Source organism: Pelobates fuscus, chromosome 13 (genome assembly GCF_036172605.1).
Source record: "Pelobates fuscus isolate aPelFus1 chromosome 13, aPelFus1.pri, whole genome shotgun sequence".
NCBI classification, from domain to species: Eukaryota; Metazoa; Chordata; class Amphibia; order Anura; family Pelobatidae; genus Pelobates; species Pelobates fuscus.
The window spans coordinates 83,226,039-83,237,146 of NC_086329.1; positions in this window are offsets into that span (position 1 = coordinate 83,226,039).

Consider the following 11,108-nt stretch of genomic DNA (forward strand, 5'->3'; position numbering starts at 1 on the left):
TGGTTTTGTCGAAAGGCATTGTATTTCAAACTTTGTGAGGGAGGATTGTAGGGTTTGTTTGATATTGTTGATCACGATGTCATAGACTAGCGCCTTGATCTGAAGGTGTGCAAATGTGTAATTGGAGGGTAGGTTGAATTCTTCTTGTAGATCTGGGAATGTTTTGAGTCCTCTTTTGTCACAGAGGTGGAATATGTGTGTGATTCCTGCTTTTTCCCATTTTTGATACGGAAGCGTACCGTTACATTGGTATAGAGTTTTGATCGGGGTTGCGAGGGCCCATGGGTGTGCTGAGCACAGTTTGTTTCTACAGGATTCCCATGTTGTTAGAAGGTGCTTGGTGGTTGGTAGTATATTCGGAGGTGGTTGTCGGAGGTGTTGGGGTGTCCACAGCATCGTTGGAAGGTCCATTTTTCCACAGTAGTTGCTCTCTATTGCTACCCATTGAGGTGTGTAGGTAGTCGAATGTGCTCCTATGACATTGGTGAGGGTAGTAGATTGATAGTATGGTTTTATGTTTGGGAATCCCATTCCCCCCTTTTTCACATTCCTCATTAGTAGTGGTCTGGGAACTCTGGGGTGTTTGCCTCCCCGAATTTTGGGTCTTCAGTGCTACAATTCTTCCCACCCACGACAGAAACATGTTTTTCCATGATTGCAGGAGGGTGTCCACTTCCTTCAATAGTCTCGTATAGTTGGCGCTAAAGATTTCTTTGTCTTTGCGTGTAATTTTTATACCTAAGTATACCAGGTGGTCTTCTCTCCAGTCGTATTTGTGTTTCTTTTTTAACCTTTCAACTGTGTGTTTGGGGATGTTGAGGCACATTGCTTGCGTTTTGGTGACGTTGAGCTTGTAGTATGAGTGTTGACTGTATGCGTGTAGTTCTTTGTGGAGGGAGGGAAGTGTTGTGTGTGGTTGTGTGAGTGAGGAGGATGTCGTCGGCGAATAAGCTGAGTTTGTAGTCTCCACTTCCGACCTGCACTCCATGGATGTCTTTGTTGTTGCGGATGGCTATGGCTAGAGGTTCCAGGGCTAGTACGTAGAGGAGTGGAGACAGGGGGCACCCTTGACGGGTCCCGTTTGTGATTATAATGCCTGCGAGCAGAACCCCGCGTTTAGCACTGTTGCTGAGGGTGTGCTGTATATCGCTTTGATTGCGGAAAGAAAGAGTTTGGGAATCCGTAGGCGAGTAGAGTCTCCTGTAGAAAGTGCCAGTTGAGGCGGTCGAACGCTTTTTCAGTGTCTAGGGATAGCATAATGCTTTCTTTATAGGAGTTCTTTATGATGTGGTAGAGATCTAGTGGCTTCCTGGTGTTGTCTGGTCCTTGTCTTCCTTTCACGAATCCTACTTGGTCCGTGTGGATAACCGTTGGTAAGATGGTACTAAGACGGTCAGCAAAGATTTTCGCGTAGAGTTTCGCGTCTGCGTTTAAGAGGGAAATTGGTCTGAAATTCTGGCATGTTGTTGGGGGTTTCCCCGGTTTCGGGAGGGTAATGACATGGGCTGCCAGAAATTCTGATGGGAAGGTCTCATGTTGGGTGGCAGCATTGAAAAACCTTGCGAGGGTCGGGGCCAGTTCTTTTTGGTAGGTCGAATAGTATGTGTTGGTGTAGCCATCTGGGCCTGGTGCTTTCCCTTTTGGCATTTTGTTTATGTGCTGCAGGATTTCGGTCGTGGTAATCGGTGCGCACAATTGAGCAGATTGGTGCGCTTGGATTTTAGGTATGGTGAGCTTCGCTAAGTATGTACGAATCGTTGCTGGGGAGGGGTGGGGCTGGGTAGATTGGTCTTTCAGGTTGTAGTGGTGTAGTAATGCACAAATTTGTTGCAGATTTGTGTTGGTTGCATTACTTTGTGGCCAGAGTGTGTGTTTAAGAACGGTATTCTCGCTTGTGCTTGCTTTGTTCGTAGTCTTTGTGCCAACACTTTTGTCGCCTTGTTTCCCATGGAGTAGGAAGTTGTTTTAAGTTTCCGTAGTGCTATATTTGCTTTCTGTGTATGGATTGCGTTTATGTCATCTTTTACTGATTGGATCTGCTGCTTGAGGGCCGGGGAGGGGTTCTTCTGGTTTTCTCTGTTGAGGTCTTGTAGTTGTTTTAGGAGTGCGAGCAGTTTGGTGTGGGTTATTTTCTTCAGGTGTGATGCGCGATTCAGCAGGGGTCCTCTAATAACAGCTTTGTGAGCAAGCCATAGTGTGGCGGGGGACACGTCCCCCCCCCCCTGTCGTTGGTGGTGAAATAGTGTTGGATTTCACTGCGGATCTCGTCTGCGAATTTAGGGTCGTTGAGTAGTTGTTCGTTGAGCCTCCATGGGCTGCGGTTTTTGTATTGGTATGGATCCGCGAGCGTGAGTGTCATAGGGTTGTGATCTGATTCGGTGGAGGTGTTTATGTCACAGGATCTGACTTGGTGTAGGTGTGTGCTAAGCATCATGTAGCCGTCTATGCGGGAGTATGTGTTGTGCACTTGTGAATAGTGAGTGTATTCCCTGTCGTTTGGGTGGAAAGTTTTCCAGATATCGTAGAGGCCATAGGAGGCTAGTGTCTTGTTCAGCGCTGTACATTGCTTGTGTAGGTTTTTTTTTCCTTTTGGGTGTGTGTATGGCTGTGGAGTCTGTATTGGGGTTCAGGATATGGTTGAAATCTCCACATATTATCAGGGTACCCGTGTGTATTTTGTCTATCTTGTCTAGCAGCGTGGTCAAGTAGCTGTGCTGGTTCTCATTTGGGAAATAGGTGTTGACTAGCGTGTACGTGTTGTTGTTTAATGTGCATATCAGGATAATGTACCTGCTCTGTGGGTCTAGTTGGACTGTTATCTGGTCGAAGGCCAAGGCTTGGCTTACGAGGATTTACACTCCTATGCTTTTGGTGGGAGAGGTAGCGCGGTATTGGTGAGGGAATGTCTGAGGCCCGTGATGGGTTTAGTGTCGTGTTTAAAATGGGTCTCTGGCAGGCATATGATGTCCGCTTGTGTCTTTCTTATTTCTTTCAATATCGTGTATCTCTTGTGGGGTGAGTTTAACCCTCTAATGTTGTGTGTGTATACTTTCATTGTGGCTCAGTGGTATGAGATCTTGGATGTGTGTTAGTTTTGCGCTTAGGCTTGGAGTGTGCGGTTTACCTCCAGTCCAAGCCGGGTATTGTGTGTCCGTTTATGACTTGTGCGTCTGAGGCACCGAAGGGTAGTCGCTTATCGCTGTGGGCTCCCTAGCGCTTTGGCATGTTCTTGTAGGGAGGGACAATGTGTACGTCGTGTCTTAGTATGGGGGGAGGGGGTGGGTAGTGTGGGGGTGAGAGTCGTCGGTGGAAGGAAAAATCAGGGGTTATATATACAGGAGTAATACAGTTTAACCATAAACAAACTTATAATACAATGGTCACTTTCAAGGTTGTGTGCCAGTTGTGACACTTTTCGGGTGGGGGTCGTAGTGGTCGGGTCGAATCGAGGAGGTGGCAGATATGGGCTCACTGGATTTAGGTTTTCCCCAATTGATCCGAGCGGCCCCATGTCCCACCACCGCAATAGTGGCTGTGTTACGACGTTGGGTTTGTTAGGGGTGCTGGGTTACACCTCAGGTGGCTGTGCAGTACAGGTCTGGCGCGTGGGTCATCTCACTAGACCTGATTGTTGCCTCTCCGCCCGGGGGAGCTGATTTGGTCACCAATTAGCTAAGTGAGTACTGCCAGCGACATGCTGTTATAGCCTGTACTCTTGCAGGCGGGGATTGAGCTTTCGTTATCTTATCTCTAAGCAGGTTGGTCTCTAGACAGTCTATGGGAGTGCTATAGCGGCTGCAGAAGGGGAGCACCCCCTGTTAGGTTTAGTGATTGTACCCGCTACGACTGTGTTTAAGCTTTAAGAGTATATCTGTAGCTATGCGGGTTTTTGCAGGGCCTTTGTTTAGCCGCGCTCTCTGCAAGGTAGTGGGCATTGTACGCCATATCCCTTAATGGGGGTGTGGTGGCAGTTGGCTGTGCTATTGGCGTTTACCCCTGGTCGGGCTAGCTGGAGAGCTATTTTGTGGCTGGTCTTTCGGTCTTTTGCGACCTGCCACATATGGGCCTGTCCCTGCTCTGTTCTAATATCAATAATAAACCTGTGGTATCATGTGGTAAGTCCCTAGTGGGTCAACTTAATATCAAGCTTAAAACATTTAAATGCAACATAATTAACATTTTGAAACATTACACTTGCTGGTACGTGGGAGGTCAGCGGCTGCCATCTCTCGGCGAAGCTCTTTTCGGCCTCTGCGGTCTCCATTCTGTATTGGATGACGTGTTTGCGCCATCTGGATGAAGGTTCTGGGCTATGCCCCACGTTTGCAGCAGTCCCATCCCCTCAGATGGTGAGGCAGCCACGGTGAGTTTCCTGCTTTTGGTGATGAGCAGTTTCGCTGGGTATCCCCACCGATAGGGGATGTTATGGTGTCTCAGTGTTTCCGCCACATTTTTAAAGGATCGTCTGCGTCGTAGGGTATCCGCTGATAGATCTGTGAACAGGAGAATGTCGTTGTATTTAGGAGGTAAGTCCTTCTTCGTTCTGTGGGCACGGAGAATTTGGTCTTTCACGTGGTAGTAATGTAGCCTCATGAGTACGTCTCGCAGTGTGGAGGCAGGGAGGCAGGGAGGTGTTGCGGCCTGGGGATTCTGTGTATGCGGTCCAGGAGGAACATATTGGTTGGTATGTCAGGTAAGATGTGCTGGAATAGTTCCACTGTGTATGCGGTTAGGTCTTGTAACGCCACCTCTTCTGGCACTCCCCGCAGTCTGATGTTGTTGCGGCGAGATCTGTCCTCCACGTCTGCCAGCTTGGAATCGTGGAGTGCCAGTTTGTGTTCTATTTCGCCGTCGCAGTCTTCTATTGCTGTGTGGGCAGCGTCTTTGTCCGCCATCTTACCTTCCAGGTGCGTGGTCCGGGCATCAAGGACAGTCATGTCTTTTTGCAGTGCTGCTATTGCTGTAGTGATTGTCACTTGCATTTTGGTGACAGCAGCATCCAGCATTGCTTGCAGGATTTGAGGGGTCACAGGAGCATCTGTAGTCCTTTCCTGTGTTTCAGTGTGGTCTGCGTCCGGGTCTGAGTCGGCGCCATCTTGGGCCCGGTTGTCTGCCTGTTTGTGTTGCGGCGTTCTGGCCGTAAAGAAGGTCGTTTTATCTTTCGTTTCCGTCAATTTTATTGTGCGGTGCAGGGATATCGCAGCCACTCAGTCGGTGCTGGGGAATCACCCGAAAACTGTAATTATGCCGCATTTAAGAGCCCGAGACTGCGGAGCTCTTTCAGTGTGCTGCCATACTCGTCCGATGTCTGGCCACGCCCCCGTCAAGCTCCATTTTAATGCCCACCATAGAGGGCTTTTTTTTTTTGTTTTAATTTCATTTGTTTGGTTGTTTTTAATTTTTTTACTTGAGTGCCTACACCCCTCTTGGTTTCTCAAGGACAAGATGTTCTTTGGATACTACAGAACCTTGGAGGAACAGCAGACCATCGTGTTGGTTGGCCTTACCATCCCAGAAACTGCTCCTTTCATCTCTCACCTTGCCGCAAGTGTTTGTCACAATACATGGATAAATGTTCAGCCCATCTCCAAAGCTGTGGTACCTGCATTATTTATTTCAAGAGATATTTTGAGCCCTGTACTCTGTTGCTTGACATTGTGGTAGCACATCCTCCCTGAAGGAATGCAGAGCCTCCTATTGGCCACGCAATTGCAGATCGCCTTGCATACCAAAGATGTAGTGTTCAGCTGCCACTATCCTGGCCACACATGTAATGACATCCTTGTACTTTGTATATCTATTACCCAACATCTAACCACATTAGCAATCAAACTACGCACAAACTGACCTAGCACGATGGACGAGAGCGCTGGTTTACCGTTGAAGATCCCTGAAAAAGTACCGTTCTGATAATGGATTGTGTCCTCGAAAGTGGATTATTGGTGGCTATTGTATGCTCAAGAACATCAAAGAAAAGGCCAGCAATAAACAGCGCTTCAGGTTTTATTAATGTTTTTAAGGTTATCCTTTCCATGTACTAACTGTGCATGTTTACAGAGAACAGACCCAAAGAAACACAAAATCGGTTCACTTGTGAACAGTCCCCCTCCCCATATCACATACAGATGTAGCAGAACTTTATAAAATGTCTACTGCAAACTACGGTAGGAGTGGATCACTACATCAAGCTGTGATCTCCCACTCTCCGGTGTGTTGTGAGCAGAAGGCTCCGCTTCCAACGAATCACTAATGCTGCAGCCGTGTCTCAGAACATTAATCTGCTGCCTTTCATGCATAATGACCAGATCCCTACATGACAGGATTAAACTCTGATTAGAACAGGATTTAAACACATTACCCACCGCAAGACAGAGTTAAAAGCAAGGTGCCCACGTAAAGTGTGTGGGGAAAGGGGGAGAAAGAAAATGACTTGACCACCAGATAAAATTCAGTAATGTCTTCTGGACCAGTCCTCGAAGCAAGACTTAACCATTCATTTAACTCCCACTGAACCATTCTCCAAACTGTATTAAAGCATAGTGTCAAAGATAGTGTCTATTCTAAGTAGAGGAAGAGGCTGGGAAATCCCATGGTCTGTCTATTGGTAAAGCATGATACAGGTATAACCCAGAGATAGCAAGGGCTTTGGAATAAATGAAAATAAGGCAGTTTGTGGGGATATTTATGGGATAATAATAGTAAACAGTTGAGAATTGCCCACTATTTCAATTCTCAGATCCCAAAGATCGTCATCGTGTAAGTGAAATGTATTCCATATAAATAAAATCACAATTTGTTATAAAAATAGATACAATTTATTGTGACAATTTAAATAATAATATGTAACATGCTTGATAATAATCAATGAATATTCAGTATAACATGAGTATGCAATACAAATGGCAATACATTCCACTGGTTAACACAGCCAATTGTCAAGACAATAATTTATGATAGTATTTCACAGAGAAACAAAGTGAAACTTACACACACAGAGCTTGCAGCTTAAGGCCATAAAACTTTAGCTGACAGTTAGAATAACCCTTTCAATGCTGGCTAGACCTCCAAGGCAATTTAGACCTATTCTCATGTGATTTTAAATAAAATAACATTTAAACCAGCTCATTAGTCATTTCCTGGAACCATCCAATAAGAGTAATCTACCATGTTCTATAAGCAGAATTTTAACTTGCCTAAACAGATATTTTATCTTATATCACGATATGCTAACATGTGATAATATCACATAAATACATAATTATTATTTTCCCATCTGCAGAATGGGATGGTTACAACTATATACTTCTTTAGTAACTAAGATTTCTAAGTATCGAAATCTGATCGTGATTTATCCAGTCATATATCATGCTATTAGAAAATTTTAATTAGGTTAGATTAATTAAATTAAACCAGTATAATTACCAGTTGAGTAGACATTCTCATCAGATGAGTAGGTAGTCTCAGGAACTGAATGGATATGTGATTGGTGTGTAAGAAATTCTGAGTGCCCTGGAGTGGATATCTGTCATGGATTTCTCTGCATTGCCCCCGACTGCTCACCTCTTGCTTCCTTTGCATACCTCTCTCTTCCCTCTGTCTTAACTTTTTAAAGGGAAAATTCACTAGGTGATAGACCAATAAAAAACGGTAGGTGTGGTTACCTTCCAGATAGCAATTTAAGTATTTGGTCTATAGAGAGCAGTCTCGTCCCACTAAACATTCATATCCAGGAAAGAGTTAAAGGACCACTCTAGTGCCAGGAAAACATACTCGTTTTCCTGGCACTAGAGTGCCCTGAGGGTGCCCCCACCCTCAGGGACCCCCTCCCGCCCGGCTCTGGAAAGGGGTAAAAACTTACCTTTTTCCAGCGCTGGGCGGGGAGCTCTCCTCCTCCTCTCCGCCTCCGTTCCTCCCCGTCGGCTGAATGCGCACGCGCGGCAAGAGCTGCGCGCGCATTCAGCCGGTCACATAGGAAAGCATTCATAATGCTTTCCTATGGACGCTTGCGTGCTCTCACTGTGATTTTCACAGTGAGAATCACGCAAGCGCCTCTAGCGGCTGTCAGTGAGACAGCCACTAGAGGAAATAGGGGAAGGCTTAACTAATTGATAAACATAGCAGTTTCTCTGAAACTGCTATGTTTATAAAAAAAATTAGTTAACCCTAGAAGGACCTGGCACCCAGACCACTTCATTAAGCTGAAGTGGTCTGGGTGCCTAGAGTGGTCCTTTAACTTTTCCTGGTGGCTATTTTTACGTTATTTAGCTTATCTTTATGATTATCTATAATTTAAGTTTTCTGTCAGTTCAAAGAGTTTCTTTGGGCTTTCTTCAGACTATATGTCTGGCAAATTCTGCTATAATTTCTAATATGACAGTTAGAAACGGAATATGACCTCTAAATTACAATGGGACGTTATACAATATCGAAAGTAAAATTAAATTATTTAATCTTCTCTGTCATAAATGTCTGGTTTTAGAATTAATTATATTCCATTAGCATTTAGACAGTCTGTCCATCCCCCCGTTCTCATTTCTTATCAATTTGGTTTGTATATACTAAGCATTCCTTAGCTTCTGGCAAAGTGGTTAGTTTTACAGAAGGGATAGAAATCTTGTGTCTCTTGTTAGCTTGAAAATAACAAAATGGAGTCTGCTCTGTTCAGAGTGACTCTGACAATATACATTTTAATTTCTATCATAGCACAAAATGTCTGCCGATATAAATACCCTGACAAGTTACATAAAAAGCAGACTTTTCACATGTTAATCTATAAAAACAATAAAATCTAAAAATCACCATCCTGCTGACTCCTGTTGGGTGGGTGAGAAGGAGCCGTTTGAGCACACACAATCCATAAAACCATTTGTTATTTATAGGAAAGGAACAATTTAGGTTCTCTTGGAATGTTGAGTAAATCCGTATAGTTCTTAAAGGAGCACTGCCGGCTGAAATTATTATTATAGTGCTGTACAATTGTCAAAATCAAGGTTATACGGAAGATGTATACATTGTATTTACTTGTAGAGAAAAACCCAATAATCATGCTCCATGTGTAATGGATCTGAATGGGGTTTAAGTGGAGAGAGATAAAAATGGTGGCATGTCAAATCAGGGCAGGATTAGTTAACGTTGTCCAGTAAGTGTCATACGATCATTGTCATATATGGGTTACCTGGAATTGTTTACATTTCTTTGTATTTTAGTGTGAGCGGTAGGAAGCCAGATGTGATAATGCCCAGTTTTGCTGCACAATGATCCAGTCCCTACAAATGCATACAAATATAATGTTAGCATTTCGCTTAGTCTGTAAAGTGATCCCCAAAACTGACACTTTATATAGCTACGATATCATCATGGAGGCACCATTTCTCCTAAATAACTCAGAATCAAGGAAAACAATGTGTCCTTACTGAAATAGTCCATTCACTTTGTAGCTTCCCCAAGACTTTATTCACATGTCCTGATGATTATCCCAGAAAAGGGCTGTTACTATTCAGAAGTGATCATATAACAGGAGAGGGGGAAAAGGGAGGAGTTCTTACATGTAACTGTCAATAAACTGCCTCCATCCCAACCACCCACTATAAAGAACTTAAAAGTAACACCCCAGGCACCATAATCATTTCATTCAATGCAGTTTTTATGGTGCCTGGAGGTCCTAGGTGTCATCTTACATTAAAGGACCACTCTAGGCACCCAGACCACTTCAGCTTAATGAAGTGGTCTGGGTACCAGGTCCTTCTAGGGTTAACCCATTTTTTCATAAACATAGCAGTTTCAGAGAAACTGCTATGTTTGTGAATGGGTTAAGCCTTCCCCTATTTCCTCTAGTGGCTGTCTCACTGACAGCCGCTAGAGGCGCTTGCGTGATTCTCACTGTGAAAATCACAGTGAGAGCACGCAAGCGTCCATAGGAAAGCATTATGAATGCTTTCCTATGTGACCGGCTGAATGCGCGCACAGCTCTTGCCGCGCATGCGCATTCAGCCGACGGGGAGGAGAGGATCGGAGGAGGAGAGCTCTCCGCCCACCGCTGGAAAAAGGTAAGTTTTAAACACTTTCCCCTTTCCAGAGCCGGGCGGGAGGGGGACCCTGAGGGTGGGGGCACCCTCAGGGCACTCTAGTGCCAGGAAAACGAGTGTTTTCCTGGCACTAGAGTGGTCCTTTAAGAGGTTAAACGGTTTTACACAAAAGTTGTCCAAAGGTCACCTGTCAGCTTAGCCTCTACTACCAGAAAATGAGCACCATACATTAGACCTATATAATCCCCAATGTCTTCATTCCAGGCAATTCTCCCATCAAAGTAGGGGGTGATAAACTGTATAATTCACAGCTACATACCTTTCCCTCCAAAACACCAAATGTAAGTAGTGTGCCTTTAAAAATACAGTATATATATATATATATATATATATATATATATATATATATATATATATATATAATTAAAAAAATAAAATAACCATACCAGGGGTTCTCCAAACACTAGTCACTTTCTCTCCATTAGGAGCCAGAAACTACCACATGGTTCTTTCGTTGGCCTCAGGCAGCCATCTTATAGCTGCAGAAAAGGAGGTGATTGACTGACCCCAGGTATGTTGCAAAACTATGAACAAACCATTTCACTACTTACTTTAGGAGGGCACTTCTCATATCACAGTGGTTATAGTGCTTGGACTGTTCTGTTACCTTCAACCTATTATCATAAAAATAAAACATGTTGTAATATTCCTTAAGTTGCCCCTTTACTCAATCATATATTTAGTTACACCTACGAAGGGGCAGGCAAATGTTCTCTGCATACCTCGAGAATACCTTACCTCGCCATCAGCTGGATCGAGAGAGACAAAGGGAGATGCATTAAACATGAAGAAACTTTAATGCTAGATTATGTTATGAAGGGATATAAATGGACATTTTATCAGATGGTGATCTAAAATCATCTTTAAGCCAGGCTCCGCTTCCTTGCAAAGCCGAGGATATATTTCTCATGACCTGTCCTCAGACAGTTACAGTTTGTACAGAACACAGACTTAAAAGCAGAACTTTGCAGTCTCTCTAAATTATGGATGGAATCACAATTACTCTCTCTAAAGAAACCGGGT